This window comes from Gekko japonicus, unplaced genomic scaffold, assembly GCF_001447785.1.
Source record: "Gekko japonicus isolate JY-2015 unplaced genomic scaffold, Gekko_japonicus_V1.1 scaffold100, whole genome shotgun sequence".
In the NCBI taxonomy this organism is placed as follows: domain Eukaryota; kingdom Metazoa; phylum Chordata; class Lepidosauria; order Squamata; family Gekkonidae; genus Gekko; species Gekko japonicus.
This window is the reverse complement of record NW_015167060.1, coordinates 309674-326912: the sequence shown is the minus strand read 5'-3', so window position 1 is coordinate 326912 and position 17239 is coordinate 309674.

Here is a 17239-nt window from a genome sequence, read left to right as displayed (position 1 = left end):
CAAACCATCTCTGAAACATCTCTTGCCTTAAAAACAGATCTAGTTCACCACCTAGCAGTGCATAACACTGAAGAGCTAGAACTTATGACTGCCAGACAATCTTAGGATCTCCTGGCTATTCTACACACAATGCCATATAATAATTATTTATTTAATTATTAATTATTATTATTCTAACTGACTGTCCTTAAGAACATAAGAGGAGCCAATATTGGATCAGGTCAATGGCCCATGATCTAGTCCAACATTCTGTCACACAGTGGCCAAAAATACCAGTTGCCCTCAGGAGGTCCAGCAGTGGGGCCATTCTGCCCAAAACAGAAGGGATCGGTGAAGAGCAACCAATTAGTCACCAGCAGGTACCCTGTGAAAGGGAGTTTCCAATGCAGAAGGATAGTTACAAATTGCACTGGCTCGCAACCTGTGGGCAGTGCCCACTCATATTAGTGTAAAACCAGAATCATGAGGAAGTGGACAAAGCATTTACTGGGAAAAGTAAGTTCTGCTTTTTTCTATCAAAAGTCTGAATAATACCTATCCAAACTATGTAGCCCGCATTGGTCCTGCATCTGAAGAATGTGAGCACTAACACTGTTGTAACCTGAAAAAAGTTTGAGTCCAGTGGCACCTTTAAGACTATTGTCACCTGTGGACTGCAAAGGTCATATATGCACTGAATGCACATTTAACTCACTTTTAAAAGTGCTGTGCAGACACCCTGTTTCCATATGGCCATTTATATTAAGTGCAGTGTTAGAAACAGTTCATATGGGAAGCTGCCCCAATGTCTCTTTTTCTGAATGGGTTGTATTTTATAGGTTGGGCTGTAAAAAATGTGAAGCTAGAGGATTTGGGAAGGATAGTATTTACCACAAAGAGGAAGTGGAAAGGGCAGGATGTAAGGGAGGGAACTGAATAGGGAGAGTATCCATGAGACCTTCTGATACAGAAAAGGGTAAAATGCTTTTTACAGTATACTGGAGAGACAGAATTGGGTATATGCAGAGTGTAGCTTGGGAAAACCAATTACTACTTATGGAATACTTGACCCCTCTACTTCACTGCCGATTCCTGCTTTACTGAACCCCTGCTCTGTGTTCTCTTTTGCAGGGTGCTCTCGGGTTCTTTTGACCAGACGGTTGGCATCTGGTCCCAGGATGGACAGCTGATCCATCGCCTTGGCCCCTTCACCAGCAACATTACAGCACTGTGCTATGTGGCAACTGTTGGCATTGTCTGGATCGCCAGTGGTACATCCCATCCCACCCTCTATGAACCCCAATCCGGGGAGATAGTGAGTGACTCAGCAGGGTGTTTTCCTCTGTGGATATGTCCCACCTCAAAAGCTTTATTCCATAGAGAGCAATGAACTTGCTGTTATAAGGGGGCCTCTGCTGGCATCCTTTGTTATTGCAGTCATTTCAATGAGTTTTGAGAATGAAGACGGGTGACTTTGCAAAAGCAATTTTGGAGTCAGGAAAGGAATTTAGTTTGGCATATGTCAGAAAGATATGCTCTTCTTCCCTTCCTGTATTTGACAGCACCATCCTGGCTTGTAGCTAAGATGATCACCCGACTTATTTTCCTCCTTTTGCAATGCTAGGCATTGTCAGTCAAGCTGGCTTGTTTTTCAGTCTGATCTTAATTTAAAGTATATATTAAGATGATATATATTAGCACTGGCCAGTTTTCCTTCCTGCTAAAGTGAAAATATGTAATATTTGAAAACAAGAGTTGCCAAAGTCTTCTTGGCCATGTTGTTCACTGTAGAAACCCGTATTTTTTTTCCTGGCAGGGGTAACAGTGACCTAGGCTGGTGTTTTTCAGCAGAAAAACAGCAGGAGAGAAAAGGGTTAGAGAGCATACGCAAACATACCCCGCTGTTCCATTCTCCTCTTTGAAAAGGCAGCCCCAGCAGCAGCATTTGGAATATTTTGAAATGTATTTTAAAATGATCACAGAACAAAATATAATATGTAGCTGTACTATAAGGGGACCCACAAGCAGAACTCTGTCACTTACCTGGTTTATATATTGAGTAGAATTTAATGGCAAAATTTGACAAGGACCATATATCACTTGAGGCTGCTGCAGGTAAGTGTGAGAATTGTGTGGGAAGAATTTAAACATGCCCTGCCCTCACCAGCTGCACGTGGTATAGCCAAACTTTACCCCATAATTCTGCTGACTATATAAACTGGAGGTCTCTGGGACAGACTACCAGATATAGATGGAGACACATAACCTTCATGCTTCACTGGTTCTAACCTACCAGCCTAGCAATCTGTCAAAAATGTAATAGTTCATACCAAGTGATCATTTGAGAATCAGTGACCTATAAAGGGTAACTGTTCCTTGGGATAATTTTTCTTTGAAGAGTTCCCCATTCTTACTTGGCTTTGACTACAAAGAAATTCCTTAGTCACAGTAGCTGAAAATGACCTAAGCTACAAAGATTCAGGTGGGGTAGCTGTGTTGGTCTGAAGCGGCAGAACAAAGTTTGAGTCCGTTGAATAAAACTTGGTTGGCCTCAAAAGTGTCCCTGGACTCAAGCTTTGTTCTAAGCTACAAAGACCTTTTGGGGACAGGTTTCTTGTAACAAGCTGCTCATCCATTATGAGTAAATGGTATCATGTACGTAACATAAAAGACCATATGCATCCATTTCATACTGAGAAATCACTCTGATCCTCTCAAATGCTATATATCAGATAGAATTAAGACTGAATTTGGTCTCTTCAAATAATTTCCCTAGCTGTATTCTCCCATTCTTAGTGCCTGATAAAAAGATGCATTTTTGCTTTTGTTACTACTCTTACTTCATGGATGTTTCCATACTATATCCCTTAGTCCCCAAGCTCTCCCCTAAATATACTCAAAATGGAATTTCATCACTTTTGCATGGTTAGCAATTACGAAGCAAACTACTGCTGAATTTTCGGTGATTTTTCAACATGGCTGTGAACTTATTATGAGAACAGGAATTCACAGCTCCATCAAGAGTTCTGTCATGTACTGTAGGAGTCCGATGTGATTGGATTGCTTCCCCCTTCCCATTAGGCCTTTACCTGACTCCCTGGTAAAGATGGCTCTTGTGTACAATTCCACAATGCAGGGCAGGAATAGGGAAGAACAGAAGCTAAATATTTCCACTCTGGATCCTCTGTCCGGCCTCTTTTCAGGTTTCACAATTCATATCCACATTCCGAGGCCAGCAGATGGAGGGGCTTGTTCTTCAGCAGCTTCTCAGCCTACCAGACTCAAGGCATGTGATTGGTGAGTATCTCAGTGGTGAGTATCCCAGCAGGATGCCTCCCATGGCACCTGCAGTACAAGACTGCACTTGAGGAGCAATCTTAATCAAGTTCTATGTTATTCAGTGGGGTTGGGCGACTCACAGGAAAGTGTCTTTAGGATTGCAGTCTTGGTCTCCTAGTCACTAATGTGTGGGTTCTGCATTCACTGTCCTTCCCCCCATGCTATTTTCCCCATTTGAGATAACCCCTGGTAGGCACTGTTTGCCCCACTGGGAAAACCACATGTATTGCTGGGCTACAAGTACAGGGTTGCCAGGTGCCCGCCTCCAGTAGATGAATTCCTGCCTCTGCCATCTGTTGCCTGCACCCAATCCAGAACAACATTTCAGAGGGGCAACATCCCAGCTCCCCCCCCCCAATGCTGTAGGAATTGACCTAATTTCTATGGTCTTTTCCATGGAGATTGGGGGAATTCCTAGAGCAGTGTGAGGGGGCGGTCACAGCATCACCCATGCTTCCACCTCCAACAGCTCACAGGGCTTGTGGGCAGGGCCTAGTAGCCCATGCATGTTTCCTGAAAAGATCTCATAGTGGCTCCCTGGAGCTGTTTAAGGTCAGGAAAATTGCATGGGGGTTGGATACTTAAGCACTCTCTCCCCATGCACCACACTCCAGATCCAAACCCGGCCTGCACATGCCTGAGTCCCTGGTATGGAACATGTCTGATCATGTGCACCTGGGAGAACATGAGGAAATGCAACATGTATTTAGGCCCTCAGACCCAGACTAGGTGCAACTTGTAGCACTCAAGAGAGACTAAGATCTAAGATCTCACATGCGGGGGAGGGAGGTGATAATGTGTTGGCAGAATCCTGGGCTAGTAAAATGGAGTGTACAACTTCAGACTGCAGGTGGTGGACTGCTGCTTTGAATGTTTCTTTACATAAAAAACCTCCATGCAAGTTCAAAAGCAGGGTGGCAGGGAGAAAAAATTCTTCCAGTCTCTTTGCATTGAATTTTACACGGGGAAGCGTTCCAAAAGGTGATCTTCCCGTGATCCTCCACGTGTGCAGTCTAGGCTTGTGTGCTGGGTCTTTGTCATCTCATTGCCTTGCCTCATGTGTGAACCAGTCCCAAACTCTATCATGTTTCATGAGGCTATATGAATTAGCTGCCATCACTGTCTCACATTTATATCCAGCTAGGTGGAGATTTTATGTATCTATTTAACACATATATGTGCTGCCTTTTCAAAGATCTGTCCAAGGTGGTTCATAGAATAAAAGACAAAAGAGAAAATGAAAAAGCTCTCTCTCTGGTCACAACCCACCTCACTGCTGCAATCAGGGGCCCTCTGACCTAACCTCTGTGCTCTGCTGTAAGGGTCCACTGGGCAGTAAGACTTTTACCTTCTTCTTTCAGGTTCAGCAAAACCCCAGCAAATGCTGGTCTGGCGCTACAGTGAGTTGGGGTGCTTGATAGTGCTACCTTGCAAACACCCCATGGAGTGCCTTGCTTATGGTAAGAGGGCCAAAGATTTCTCTAGCCCTGCTCCGTGCCATCCCTAGATGAGTGAGGGAGATGTGATGAACTCCCTTCAGTTGAGGGGTATTGTCTGTAGTAAGTGAAAGCCGGAAGAAGCTTATTTGGCAGGGGCCAAGCCAGCTGCTCGCCAGAGTCAGTCTGTATTTTATTTGTCCTGGAATAATCCCTTTGTCTGGTTTCTCCAAGCCCATGCTGTCCTTGGCTGACCTTCTGAATGTATCCCCACTAGCTAAGAAGGAGCCCATTCTGCTCTTCAGTGGAGACAGTAATGGAATGCTGCAGAAATGGGAGAGGAGCTACATATCCCCTTTCATCTACAGGTAATGTTTCATCCCCTCAGTCCACTGTCCAAAAACAGCTGCCAGTCCCTGATAATGGCTGCAAGTAGAAGGTTTTTAGAGAGCTGCGGGGAGTGCTGTCCCTCTCAGGTATCTTTTATCAGGGTGACAAACTTTAAAGATCTCTTCCTGTATCTTATCTTAAACAATCTGTCTGAAGAAACAGTCTGGGAAATTAAATGCTGTAGCAGGTCTACATGATTTGGTGCCCAGATAAAAGTCCTCTGCTAGTCTGAAGACTCATGGGAGAGGTTGTTGTTGTTGTTGAAGATGATGATGATAAATTCTTAGATTTATTAATTGCTCTATCCCAGTTCGCACCGGGCTTTGGGCAATGTCCAAGGCATAATGCCATAAAATATGTTTTAAAATTAGAATTCATTATATAACAGTAAAAATTACAATACAGAATAAAAATCCAAGATGGTGATTTTCCTATATTATCTGTCCCAGTTCCAGACCACCACCACCCTTTTCTGGGTGGGGGGGGGAGGGAGCTCAGAGCACAAAAGGGGGAGGGAGGATGCCAGCCGATAACTAATAAACATGGTGCCTTTTAATCTACGGTTCTGCCTTGAGCTTAGGATCTCTGGCCCTGCAAGAGACAGAAAGTTAGGACTGTAGTGCCATGATAGGCGTGGAGTCCCCCTTTCCAGCTCTCACACGGATTTCTGAAGGGTACTACTTCCCCAGCATCTGCCTCTACACTGCCCTGTTCAGTACAGCTATCCAAACACCAGCTGCCAAACAAGACTTGCTATCCTCTTCACCTTTACTGCTCTGGTCTTCCTCCTTGTCGCCTTCCACTGCAACCCTTGCCATCCCAAGCAGACTTCCAGCTGCCCCCTGCCACTTCCCCTTCCATTGCCTGTTCTAGTTATGCAACCATCCAACCTCATGCCTTTGCAAGCTCACTGTCCTCTCACCTGTAGCCAATCAACGCCCTACTCCGTCCATTGCACAGTAGTCGGTCACCAGCCTAGCCCACCCAGTGCCTCTTACCTTTCATTCAGCATGGAGTCCTTCCACATCAGTGAAGCGCACCTGGAGCGACGAGGCCCCTTTGCACAGCAGGTGGAGAAGAGCTGCAGGGAGGAGCCACAGCCTCGTCCACGTTCTCCTCAAAAAGGGGGAAAGGCTTCTAGTAGACAACATAGTGGCTACAGCCCATTCCGGACCACGGCCAAGGACACGCATAAGGAAAGCATAGGCTTTGTGAGGTAACTGCAAATGGGTACTTTCCAGGAATGTGAGCTGTAGCAGCAGAGGGGCCACCTTCTTCTTCAGGAGGTCAGGCAGGCCACCTTCATTTGCTTCTCCAACTGACCCCTTTCCATTTCCATTTAGTTACATGGGTTCTCAAAGGGACAGTAACTAGAGACAATACAGTGTCACACAATGGACCATGCGTGCAGAAGAATCAGTATGGTGTATTGGTTAGAGTGTTGGACTAAGGAACTGGAAAACCTGGGTTCAAATCCCCCTCAGCCATGAAGGTCACTGGGCAACCGTGAGCCAGCCACTCAACCTAACCTGCTTCACAGGGTTGTGAGGATAAAATAGAGGAGAGGAGAACCATGGATGCTACCGTGTGAGCTCCATGGAGGAAGGGCAGAATAGAAATGTGCACAATCGATAGATAAGACTGGACTTGGCATTCAGAAGATGATTCCTTCCAAAAGAGATGAAAGATCACTATATCTAGAAAATGATACCTCAGAATTGCCCAAAATATGTAGGAGAGAGGAAAATGGTGTTTTGTCATGAAATTAGAAGTTAAGAGGAAACAAAAGGGCTGTACCAATCACAGAGAAAAAAAACAGGCAAATCTGCCAGTGGTGCAGATGAAGGAGGATATTTTATTGTACAAGTAAAATGTTCCCCATGCTTCCTCAGGGGAATCTGCCAGTTTTTCAGTGAGGATGCATAGGGAACTTTTTATTTGTACAATAAAATATCCTTCTTTATTTGCACCACTGGCTCTTTTGTCTATTTTTTCTCTATGAAATTAGGGGTGAACCTTTGAGTAGGATGTTGCCTCAGTAATGAAAGTCTGGACCTTTGGCAGGGCCATCTTCGCTGAGGGGCTGGATATTCTGGTGGTGTCTTCAACTAATGGAAACATTTATCTCTGGGAGTTTGAGAGCTTCATCCCAGGCACCGAATCCTCTGGTCAGGTGAGAGTAAAACTTTACCCCAAACATTTCCAGTGACTGGAAGGAGGAAGGCAAAAGTTGTCCCCTTGTAGGTCCTCTGCAAGGCAAGAGTGACATTTGCTGACAGGAAATTTATGCCAGCCACTCACATGCATTTAATTGAAGGATCTAAGAAAGTACTAGCTGACTGTGAACTGTGGTGTGGTATCAGAGCAGCATGGTAGGCTAGGCCATTCCTGATACAGGTTCATGCTTGGGAAACTCCATTCTCTGTTCCACCTTCAGTAACCTTGAGCAGTCTTGGATGACAAGGGGGGAAAGGCAACATCAAAAGTCATGTAATACTTTGCTATCTGTGACAATCAAAATGTCACAAAACAGTCTGTAAGCTTTTGAGTTCCTCACAAATCTTCAGTAGGCTGGATGTTCAGTACAAAATAAAAAGGACAGGATGGGAGAAAAATATGTTCATAGCATGATGGAAATCCCCAGAATGCAGCTTCCAGAAACTTAATGGGATTCAGGCTGTGTTGCAGACTGAACTGAAGTAAATGGCGTTGAGCAGAAACAGGCTACTGGGACAGAGAGGCAAGAAAAAATCACCACACTTCCTCTGAGAATATGAAGGCCAGAAGTTAATCAGTTGCTGATACCTCTCCTAAAGAAAGGAACAGTTTCAGTAAAAAAAATACAGAAGTTTTCATTCTCTCCAATTGGTGGATTAGGATGAAAATTTATGGGCTCCTACTCCTATTTGGAGCTCACTTATGTCTTTTTTGGGGTATGTAGCAAGTGTCTGCAACAAACTGTCAGGGCTGTTCTCAGAGGTACCTCTCCTGGGTACAGTTGTTTTATGACGGTGCTGATAATTCCCAGGGTCCTTGGAATGGGAGCCAAAGAGTTAAGCATGCCTTTATATTTGAGATATAGATTTCTCTTGAGAACCTAGTGGTTAAAGATGCCTTGCTTATTGCAGAGGAAGATTTACGAGACTCCCTTAAGGGTTTGATATTGTCTTGCATACTATAATCACACCCTTCTCTACAGGGCCAAGACTCCAGAGCCCCAGCACCAGCCTGTGCCCAAGATGAGATGGTTCAGGACCCTTCAAGCAAGTGTGTAGCAGGTGAACAAAGTGGTTTGACCAGGCATACTTTAGTGGGGTAAAGTCACCTCAGCCATATCCAGGGGACATTCTTGGGTGCTTAAAGAGCTTCTCTTCGCCCTTCCCCACTCTCCGTGTCCTGTGACTCTCTCTCTCTTGCCAATATTTCTCTAAATAGGTTTTGCCTGCAGAACTGTGCTGTGTGGGCACACAGGCATGGTGACAGCACTCACCTTGGCAGGCAGTGACACCACCATCTGTTTCCCTTACTTAGTAAGTGAACAAGAGAATGAACGTTCTAGGGATGGCAGGAGACAGACCCACCTCTGTCTCTGGGCAGAAGGAATAGGTGGGAGAGGGCAAGTAGAAGGACACGGGCACAGGAACAGCCCTCGTGGTCCATGCTGTGGGCAGAAGATGTGGGTGGGTATGATCAACAACTTTGGGGAGGGAGAAAAATGTTGAAACGCAGCCTCACCCTGTTGCTTTTCATTATAGCTCAGTGGGGGATGGGATGGAAGGCTGTGTCTCTGGGATCTGCAGAACCACTCCTTGCAAAACGAGTTTTCCAGTGTACCTGGGAACAATGGGCCCATCCTTGATATGGCCTACTCCCCAAAGAGGTGGGTGAGTCTGCCTGCCTCTCACAAGTGGCACAGCTGTAGGGTGTTCATGAGCTTCCCTTTTATCTTTTGAGGGCCCCTGCTGGGAAGAAGAATATAATAGAATATGTCCCTTGGCTCAGGGGCAATATCAAGTGCAAGAAGCACTATTGTTGGGTTTGGGCTTAGGGCTTTTCACTCCTGTTACCATCCTCACATCCACGCTCTCCTGGTCCTATCAGGAGAGAATTTGCTTTATCTTCTAGCACTGGCAGAATTTTTATCTGTGCTTTCAATCCTCACTGTGCCAATCTGGTACTTCTGGCTGAACTTGGGCACCAAGCTAGTGTTGTAGCCTTGGTCTGGCATCCATTAGAGGACAAGTGGGTCAGTGGTTCTGAAGATGGCTCCATTCGGCTCTGGGTAAGGGCTTCATCAAGTAGTGAGTATATGTGTGGGATAGAGGTTAGAGAGCTGGGCCAGGACCACAAAGACCTACATTCAAACTACCGCTCAGCCATGCCAGTGTTCGTTGGATGACCTTGGGCCAGTTTCTGTTAGCTTAACCTACCTCACAGAGTTACTTTGAATACAAAATGGAGAAATGGACTTATGTGTATGCCACCCTGAGCTCCTTGGAGGAAGGGCAGAATAAAAGTATAATAGACACTGTTATGCTGACGGGGAGGTAAGAAAACAATTTTTCCTCAACCACTGGTAAACTGAGGTGAATTCCTGACCAGTGTTCTCTCTAAGCTGAGTTAGTGTGAGCTAGCTCACCATTTTTTAGCCTCCGGCTCACACATTTTTGTCTTAGCTCAGGAAGGAGGGCTCCAGAGCAAACTAATTTATGAAGCAGCCAAATCGCTTGCTCACAACTTTAATGCCAGTAGCTCACAAAGTAGAATTTTTGCTCACAAGACTCCACAGTTTAGAGGGAGCATTGTTCCTGACCATATTTTGCCAAATCTGAGATATAGTAAATAGGCCTGTCATAGAACAGTTAGGAGGACAAAGAACAAGCGACAAACTGGGGGAAAGTAGTAGAAAACCCACTAAAACACTTAGATATGTACGCAAATACAGTCACTTATATATTTAGATACTATATCAAAATTTACAAAATTTATATGCAGGCATATTAGCCATAACAATACAATATCTCAGTGCTATATAATAGAACAATACAAATTGCAATGTTGCTAGCCAGAACAATCATTAGAATATTGCTAATCCATTACAGGTAAGTTTTTTTACAAGTTCAAGTTTCAAGTTTACAAAGCAGCCGGCTTTTGCTTGGTTTGTGTCAAAACTTCGTCAGAAGTAGAACTTATATTGTGTCATAATATTTGATAGTTTGAAATTGCACCTTTCTGATTTATAGAAGCACCTTCTTCTCAAGGGTTGCTACAATTAGTATTGGGACTAGCCCTCAATTCCCATGAAGACTTCTCATATTGGACCTGTCTGTATACTGCTAAGCTTTGAAGCCAAGCGAAAGCCGGCTGCTTTGTAAACTTGAAACTTGAACTTGTAAAAAAAACTTACCTGTAATGGATTAGCAATATTCTAATGATCGTTCTGGCTAGCAACATTGCAATTTGTATTGTTCTATTATATAGCACTGAGATATTGTATTGTTATGGCTAATATGCCTCCATATAAATTTTGATATAGTATCTAAATATATAAGTGACTGTATTTGCGTACATATCTAAGTGTTTCAGTGGGTTTTCTACTACTTTCCCCCAGTTTGTCGCTTGTTCTTTGTCTTAGTACTGGTAGGTCTGTTATTCTTGTTTTGGTTATAGAACAGTTAGGAAACAGATTGTTACTAATCCCCTTGCTGGGGATTGACTAGAAGGTATTCCTTGGTAGTGGGCATGGATGACAGCAGCTCTGTCTGTGGTACATACAGAGTGAAGACGGGGGATGCTGCATGAAGGACCTGAGAGCCCCCAGAGGGATCACTTGCCTTTGCATTGATCAGGCCAATGGCTGCATAGTTGCAGGGGTCCATGACACCATCAGGTAGCTATGGGACCATGTGGCTGGGGAAGGGAGGATCAGAGGACAGGAGGCCTGTGAATGCGTTGATGGCTCTTCTTTCTTTTCTCTGTAGGGTTTATGACCCAAACTCTGGGGTGCAGGTACAAAGTCACACAGGGCATCAAGACTCCATCAAGGGTGTCATCCATGTCCCAGAAATGGAACAGGTACAAGGGACAGTGGCACCACCCTGTGTGTGTGGGGGAAGATCATTGGTTCTGAGGTTGAGAGTTTAACTACTTTTACCACTGAGCATTATTTGAAGGCAGTTGCCCTGATGCATATTCAAGCCATGTGCTCTACATGTGCTGTATGTTCTCACCTAGCATCTATTAGTCACCTCCCCCCATCAGAGGGCTGAGTGCATGCTGATATAATGTCATTACACAGTGGGTTCATGTGTCCACTTTACTGAGCATGGTGGCGGTGGCACTGGCACAGGCTTGTCCCACACCAAACTATCCCTGTATAAACACGTGTATTTTGTCATGGTGCCACTCCTTCCACAGCCAAGATGATAGTACAGATGTGGGTCAGACTGAACTGATGGTTTGCTGTTTTCTGGGTTTAAGTTGTGGCCTTCAGAGGGAAGAAACATGTCTGTTCCCACCCTAGCCTGTTTTCTAAGCTGCCACAGGTTTTTTTTGAGGCCTTCTCTGGCAAGCCAAGAATGTGCCCAAGAATATTCCACGGCCGATGGAAGCATTCCCAGTGTGCTGCATGAATGCATCCAGTCCTTGAAGAAAGCCATATGCCATTGCTCTTGGTCCCTGACTTTATCACCTCTCTGTTTCCTTGCAGTATGTGTCAGTCTCACTGGATGGCACAGTGTGCATGTGGAAGGCCTATCTTCAGGGGGACTAGCCGATGACTCTGGTCAGGTGCTGACTTTATTCTTATGCTGCATGTTAACAGAAACCTGGACGTTGAGAGTCTCAGAAATTTTTTATTACACCAGAAAGCTTGGAAATACATGAGTGGTCCATGCAAAATGTTCAGAAGCCAAAAAAATAATAATAATGTCTGGATGGGACTTCCAGAGGCCAAGGGTGTGGCTTCTTTGCTATGATACTTCCTGTCCATTCCCATAGCTTCTAACACCTGTCCATCTGCTTTTCCTTCCTCTTTTTCCTGCCATGGTAATCCATGTAAAAAATGAAAGCAACATTTTGTGAAAACCCAAACTTTGCTGTGAGAACGAATTATACATACTAAATAGTAAGTGTTGCTGCTGCTGCTTCATAGAATGCTTAATACCTGATGACCTCCTACCCTCTCCAAACTGCACCCTTCCCAGGCTCCGCCCCTAAATCTTCAGGAATGTCTCAGCCTGGAGCTGGCAGTTCTGTGACAAAGGTATGTGGAGGAGAAGCTGGAAGGGCAGAACAGGAAGGAAGGAAGGAAGGAAGGAAGGAAGGAAGGAAGGAAGGAAGGAAGGAAGGAAGGAAGGAAGGAAGGAAGGAAGGCAGGCCCACTCAGAGTGGCCCTCCTGGCATTGATCAGAGCCCAGGCCTTTTCCATAGCAGCTCCTAATCCTTGGAATGGGCTCCCAGAAGAAGTCCAGGGAGGGAGCCTGTTAACTGGAAGTCTTCAGAAAGTGCTGCAAGGCTTGTTGGTTTGCCAGGTTTTTGATGGGAAATTAACAGCAGACATCTTTTAAAGGGGGAAGATAGATATCCAGGATTTTAAATTTTATTTGATTTTAACTTGTGATGTTTTCATTACTTCTGCTGAATGAGGGCCAGAAACAGGGCGGCCGGAAGGGGGGGGGCTTCGTCGTGTGCCCCGCCCGCCGTACCTCACCCGGGGGAACTGTGATCCCCCACCATCCCCCCTGAAATGACCTCTGCCCAGGCTACTGCCTTTTGTTTCGTGTTCTGACTCTAATGCTGTGTGGCTACTTCTGTCTAATTGTATAACTGCAAATAAACAGGATGTTATAAAACTCTGTAAGTCCCTGCTGTTTTCTTTCTAAAAGAAATTGATATTTTAACGCTGCCCTCAAACTACCTGGAAAGCATGAAAACATACATTCTGATTCCCCCAACATTAAATATTTTGCTGCAGGGTTTCTAAAGGAGAGGGAAACGGCCATCTGTTCACCAGAAGTTCAGGATGTCATCCAAAGAACTGCTTTGTAGTTCTTAAAAAAAAAAAAAAAGGCTGGAGAGAAAAGCTCTGAAGAACCATACCCACATGCATACAGAGAATAGGGAAGATGTAGGCATGTTATGGAGCTGCGGTGGCTCAAGTGGTTAAGACGCTGAACTGCAGGCTGTGGAAGGTCGGTAGTTCAGCAGTTTGAGACCCGAGTGTGCCGCATGAGGGAGTGGGCTCCCGTCTCTAGTTCCAGCTCCTGCAAACCTAGCAGTTCGAAAGCAAGAAATTGCAAGTAGATAAATAGGTACCACTTCGGTGGGAAGGTAACAGCGTTCCGTGCGCCTTGGTGTTTAGTCATGCCGGCCACATGACCACGGAAATGTCTTTGGACAGCGCTGACTCTTCGGCTTTGAAACGGAGTTGAGCACCGCAACCCTAGAGTCGGACTCAACTGGCTTTTGAGCAAGGGAAACCTTTACCTTTACCTAGGCATGCTATAATAACCCTTGCCCTGAGATATGGAGTCTAAAATGTTTGCAGATGAAATGTTACAGAGGATGTGACACTGTTAATTATAGTTCGGCAATTATTTAAGAGTCTTGCAAATATTACTTCGCTTATATCCAAAGTATCTGTGTGATAGCCCAGGCTAGCCTGATCTTGTCAGATCTTGGAACCTAAGCAAGGTTGGCCCTGGTTACTATTTGTTGGGAAACCACCAAGGAAGTCCAGGGTTGCTCCGTAGAGGCAGGCAGTGGCAAACCACCTATGAACATCTCTGGCCTTGAAAACCCTATGGGGGTGGCCATAAGTCTGCTGTGACGTCAGCAAAAAAAGAAAAGAAGTATCAGTATAGAATCATGTCACTCTGTCCTTGAGGCTGCATGAAAAAGGTGCTGTTACTCATGCCTATTGAACTGAATATACCACCTTTAGTTAGACAGCGATGAAAGCTTCGTGACTAGACTAAAACCTGTGATGTGGAAGACAAAGCTGAAAGGAGTGCAGCTCTCCCCGTGAAGCCTATTTTAGTTCCCTCTTGGTTGCCAGGCAGTGGTCTAAATACTGAAAAATCTCGTGTGTGTGTCAGAATGGGATCCTAGGTGGGCTTGAGTAGGCCAAACTGGCATTTACGTTTTCCTGAAGGGTCATTGTGTGAATGCGTTACAGCAAAAACAGAAAAGGAGGTTGTGGCGCTTTAAAGATTAACCATTTATTGTGGCATGCACTTTCATGAATCAGGTGCATGGTGTGGTCTCGATTGCCTACACGCGCACACACACACGGTCATAGAGAAGGATACACTGTAAACAATGGAATCAGAAGACTTATGGAAGAGCCTATGACATTTCTTTGTAAAGCTCAGTCTGATTACCGCTGCTGCAAACAATCACTCCTGCTTACCTTGAAAACATCTGAGCTTTGTGTAAGAATGTAACACTTTGGCACTTCTTCACTTCCCACACCACTATATAGAATTTTTCCTCTATGCCTATGCATATATCTTTTCTAACTAAGGGCACACTTCATACACCTGATGAAATGGATTTTCACTAAAGTTTATGGCACACTAAGTTTTTTAACGGTAAGCCTCCCTTTTATGTTTTGTTCTTAGACTGAAAATAGTTCTGGCCTTAAGTTATATAGATACCATTGCGTTATTGTTTGAGAACTACCTAGTTTTTACAAAATTTACATCCCACTTATCCAACAGTATGTCTGGGCCCAAGAGCTTCCCCTCCAACTGTGGACCTGTTCCTTCAAGGGGAGTGAAGCCCAATCAAGAACAGGTGACCCCTTAAAGCTTGGGTCAAACTTTCTGTTTACCAGTAGCACCTCCAGTCTTGTCTAAACCGCCTCCAGCAAGGTGAAGCGCGAAAAATGCCTCCTCAGAGTGTCAGAGGTGGATTTTTGGGGGTTTCGGGTCGACGCGACGGGCCTGCACCCCGCGAAAGACAAAGTCAAGGCCATAGCGCATGTTTAAAATTGGTTTCCCCTGGATGTAAAGTTGCCAGCTCCGGGTTGGAAAATACCTGGGGATTTTGGGGGTGGAGCCTGATGAGGGCGGGGTTTGGGGAGGGGAATGACTTCAGTGGGGTGTAATGCCATAGAGTCCACCTTCCAAACCAGCCATTTTCTCCAGGCGAACTGATCTGTGTCACCTGGAGATCACTTGAAGAAGTGATACCAGGAACCCTATTGATGACAGTAAGAAGTGGGATTCTGTTCCCAATTGCTCCACTTGCATCTCTGCCTGGATAGTGGTTCTGCAGCTGCACAATAAACCTACTCTTCTGCATTCACTCCTGTCAGCTGCTCTATATCTTGCTGCTGAGATGGATTCTAATGGCCCATTGGGTGACTTGTAGCCATTAAGGGCTCCTGCTGCAATGGGAGAGGCTGGTTGCATTCCTAGGTCTTGCAGAGCCTGTTGGTCTTCTAGCCCCTGTTCATTCTTTAACCACTGCGGCACCACCTTTGTTTACACTTCTTCTTTAAACAAGCATATGTGGAATGATAAAAGTACCTCTGAGCATGTTCAGAAAACATTTTATTTTCCTCATCCTTACACACTTAAGATTGAAGAGCAGTCCTTTCTTCCCGGGCAGATGGCAAGCCTGAACTCTGGCAACTTTCCTTTTAGGAATTAAGCACTGAGCACACTTTCCATGACAACGCTCTAAGAACACAGACCAATCTGTTTTTTAAAAAACTTTGGAAATTTACAACTTATGGTTGTCGTACTCCCACACAAGTGATAAACCTTCTGCCAGTATTCTGCACCTGAATGTAACCAGTCACTTCCCCCCACTTCTGCCATGCCTTTCTTTAATGTTTTTCTTCAAGCAAGGAAAGCAAAGATGTAAAATGGACCCCCTCAACGTGTATGTTTTATATGTTTGTTTTGCTTGATATGAAAATAAAAAAATTTACTAAAAAAAGAAAAGATATCAATCAATCAATCAGTTTATTACGGTCAAAGGAACTCTTGCAGTCTACTTTGGTTTTTTTTAGTGAAATATGACAACCAGCATTACAGGTCAAGTATAACAAAGAAGGAACAATCACTATCAGAACCCTGCCTAACCTAACAAACAGAAAGTTGCTTAAATGTTACCAGCCTGCCCAAACTACTTATTTATTCAAATATTTATATCCCACTTGGCCCTGTGACTCAAGGCAGCTTACAAATCATACTGAAAAGCATAATAGGGGTATGAAGAAAACCTGTTTTTCCCTGGCTCCATTGTAGTCTATGGAGACCATTATAGTCAATAGGCCCCATCTCTCCTTATACTAATTGTGTTTTGAGGTGGCCCTTAGCCTATGGGGTGGCGAGGAAAAACGTGCTCCCTCAGCCATTGGGCTGCCAGCTGCCGTTCAGGACTCCTGGCGTCCCATTGGCTAGGGGAGTGGGTAGGAGGGGCGAGGCTGGCCAGAGCCAAGCGAACTGGGGACGGGTCCGACCAGTGGCGCTGGCGGCACCCGGTTGGCAGGGAGAAAAGGGGATGGCCGTGCTGCGCTTCCCTGTGCCGCCGCGCCCTGGCTCAGGGACACCTTCAACACTTCTGCTTGGGGGGGGGCTCTGTCGGTGTTCCCGGTTCTGCCCCCGGCCTCGCTGCCCTGGCAGCGTGCCCCGAGGATGGGGGGAGGCCACACTGCGCTTCCCAGGGACGCCATAGCCTGGCCTGGGGACGCTGCAGGCAGTTCTTCGGAGAGGCTGTTCGGCCTCCCCCAGCCTTCCCTCCGTCGCCCTTGCTGGCCTGCCAGCACACCCCGGCCACAGGGGGCAGCGAGCCACTGGAAGGGGAGGCACTTTAAATCCCCTCCCCTTCCTTCTTGGTCATGGCTTCCTCGCTCTCCCCGCAGCCGTGGGGGGGCCGAGCACACCACTGGAGGGGGGAGGCGGTTGACACCCGTCCCCTTTCTTCTCAGACCTGGCTCTCTCCCCTTCCCTGTCTGCGCTGGCTTGCTCCCTGTGCGCCAGCCGACGGAGGGACCCTGTCCGTCTTCGCAGGAGGGGGACTCGCACCGCCATGGAGGGGACCGCGCCCATCCACCCATACTAGCGGCTGTTGCATTACTG